Consider the following 2,500-nt stretch of genomic DNA (forward strand, 5'->3'; position numbering starts at 1 on the left):
ATTCCCCGTTACCCGTTACAACCATGGTAGGCGCAGAACCTACCATCGACAGTTGATAAGGCAGACATTTGAAAGATGCGTCGCCGGTACGAGGACCGTGCGATCAGCCCAAAGTTATTCAGAGTCACCAAGGCAAACGGACCGGACGAGCCGACCGATTGGTTTTGATCTAATAAAAGCGTCCCTTCCATCTCTGGTCGGGACTCTGTTTGCATGTATTAGCTCTAGAATTACCACAGTTATCCAAGTAACGTGGGTACGATCTATGGAACCATAACTGATTTAATGAGCCATTCGCGGTTTCACCTTAATGCGGCTTGTACTGAGACATGCATGGCTTAATCTTTGAGACAAGCATATGACTACTGGCAGGATCAACCAGGGAGCTGCGTCAACTAGAGCTGAGCAGCCGGCCGCCCGGGAGTGTGTCCCAGGGGCCCGCGCGAACACGCAAGCGTCCGCTCAATTATTCTGCAAACAGGAGGAGGCTGAGCTCCCCTGCACAATACACCTCGAAACCCTCTCAGGTCCCGGCGGCGCGCAGCGCCGTCCTAAGTACTTGGTCGGGTTCGAGAGAGGCGCAATCGCCCGGAGTTAGGCGAGTAGACGCTTTAGGTGCGACCACCCGTGCTCCCAACTGAGCTTGCCGCTGCCGACAGAGGCCCGGGAGCGTGCTGTCGTGGCATTGCCGGCGGGAGACAACACGCGCCACCTACGGTGACCGGCAGCTCCAACGCCAGCGCCACAGAAGGGCAAAGGCCCCACGTGGGTGCCGAAGCGAACTCTCCCAGCACAGCGCACGTGCCAACACGTCTGCACAACTGCGATACAAACCACCAGCGAGAACCGCTGGGGCGACCGAGCAGCAGACGGCGTCGCGGCGCCGAGTGCCGGGCGGCGGCGCATCCTCAACGCACACAGTCCTCAGTCGGACCAGCACACTGCAGATGTCCACCGCGCTTCGCACCGGGCCCGCGAGGACCCACTTTGGCCGCCCGGCGCCGCGCGCAGGGTGCCCCGGCGCGCAGCTGCGCCGCCTGCCGCGTCCGTCGGCCGGCGCGCCTGCCACTGGGCGCCCCCACCAGCCGGCTGTAGCGCGTGCGCCCACGCACCGCGCGGCCAGCACGCCGGGCGGCCCCCCCTCACCGGCCGGGGACGGTCCCACCCAGCCACCGCCGCGTATCGCTTCACACACAGATTTGCCCTTACTGATTTACCTCCAGCAACAACAACCGCACCACAATGGGTTTACCAGTTGTTCATTTGCGTAACGTCACCAGCAAACGTAGACGTCCATCCCAGTTTGCAAATGCAACGATTATTGCATACCTGTCTGTTAGGTGCCACGACACACTACGTCTGCCCACATACACGCAACAAAATGTGCACGACTAGAGAACACGTGGGAGGTGGCCCCCTACGTATGCGATGTCCATTACGACACCGACTGTCAACCAGCATCTGTACCATGTCGCAGATGTGGAACGCGGTGCACCATGCTATCACACTGTGTGAGAAGAGACGACTACGTTTGAATACACGCGCCACTACATCAACAGACGGCTCATGCTGATCGCCATCCAGGGCGTCCGTTACTCCCACACGTCTCTATGGCGTACCACACTGCAATGTAGCTGTTATGGGGAGACGGCACGTGGCTGAGTGCACAACATTTGGACCGTATGGTTCGCTGTTGTTGGGCGCAGTCGTTGTACGGTCACACATGTGCCACAGCGTATCATTCAGTACATACGGACCTATGTGCAGTACAATGTGAGGGTTAAGCTTACGACATCAGCGGACAGTGGACACAGGCCGTACCACGACGTAGACTGAGCGCTTCGACATGCGAATGCCAGTGAACAGCTGCGAAGGGCATTGAACACGCAAGCACCTGAACGACCAGCGTGCGAAGGCAGGGGGGGGGGAGGGGGGGGCGATGTACATCCTGCAGTCGTCCACATTACAGTGTACAGCGGGAGCATGTAAAAAGTAAGCAACACTTGCGAAGTGTTGAACATGAAACGATACACAAGAGGGTGGGCGGTGCGAGTAGCGAACTATATTCAGAGGGTTGTGGTTAGACAACACTAGATTAATGTAACGTGTCATATGCCAATTACAGAGCAGGTTAAGGCACAACGTGGGTTAGGTTAAGGCACAACGTGGGTTAGGTTAAGGCACAACGTGGGTTAGGTTAAGGCACAACGTGGGTTAGGTTAAGGCACAACGTGGGTTAGGTTAAGGCACAACGTGGGTTAGGTTAAGGCACAACGTGGGTTAGGTTAAGGCACAACGTGGGTTAGGTTAAGGCACAACGTGGGTTAGGTTAAGGCACAACGTGGGTTAGGTTAAGGCACAACGTGGGTTAGGTTAAGGCACAACGTGGGTTAGGTTAAGGCACAACGTGGGTTAGGTTAAGGCACAACGTGGGTTAGGTTAAGGCACAACGTGGGTTAGGTTAAGGCACAACGTGGGTTAGGTTAAGGCACAACGTGGG

General features: G+C 57.0%; 1 non-coding gene across 1 annotated transcript in view; it reads right to left on the reverse strand.

Moving 5' to 3' along the window:
* Positions 1 to 385, reverse strand: part of LOC126125974 (small subunit ribosomal RNA) — a 1,909-nt gene extending 1,524 nt beyond the window's left edge. Inside the window, exon 1 of the ribosomal RNA XR_007526684.1 lies at positions 1 to 385. This exon is cut by the window's left edge and continues 1,524 nt beyond it. This is a non-coding gene — a ribosomal RNA (small subunit ribosomal RNA).
* Positions 386 to 2,500: the final 2,115 nt, after the last annotated feature.

Source organism: Schistocerca cancellata, unplaced genomic scaffold (genome assembly GCF_023864275.1).
Source record: "Schistocerca cancellata isolate TAMUIC-IGC-003103 unplaced genomic scaffold, iqSchCanc2.1 HiC_scaffold_446, whole genome shotgun sequence".
Taxonomy (NCBI): Eukaryota; Metazoa; Arthropoda; class Insecta; order Orthoptera; family Acrididae; genus Schistocerca; species Schistocerca cancellata.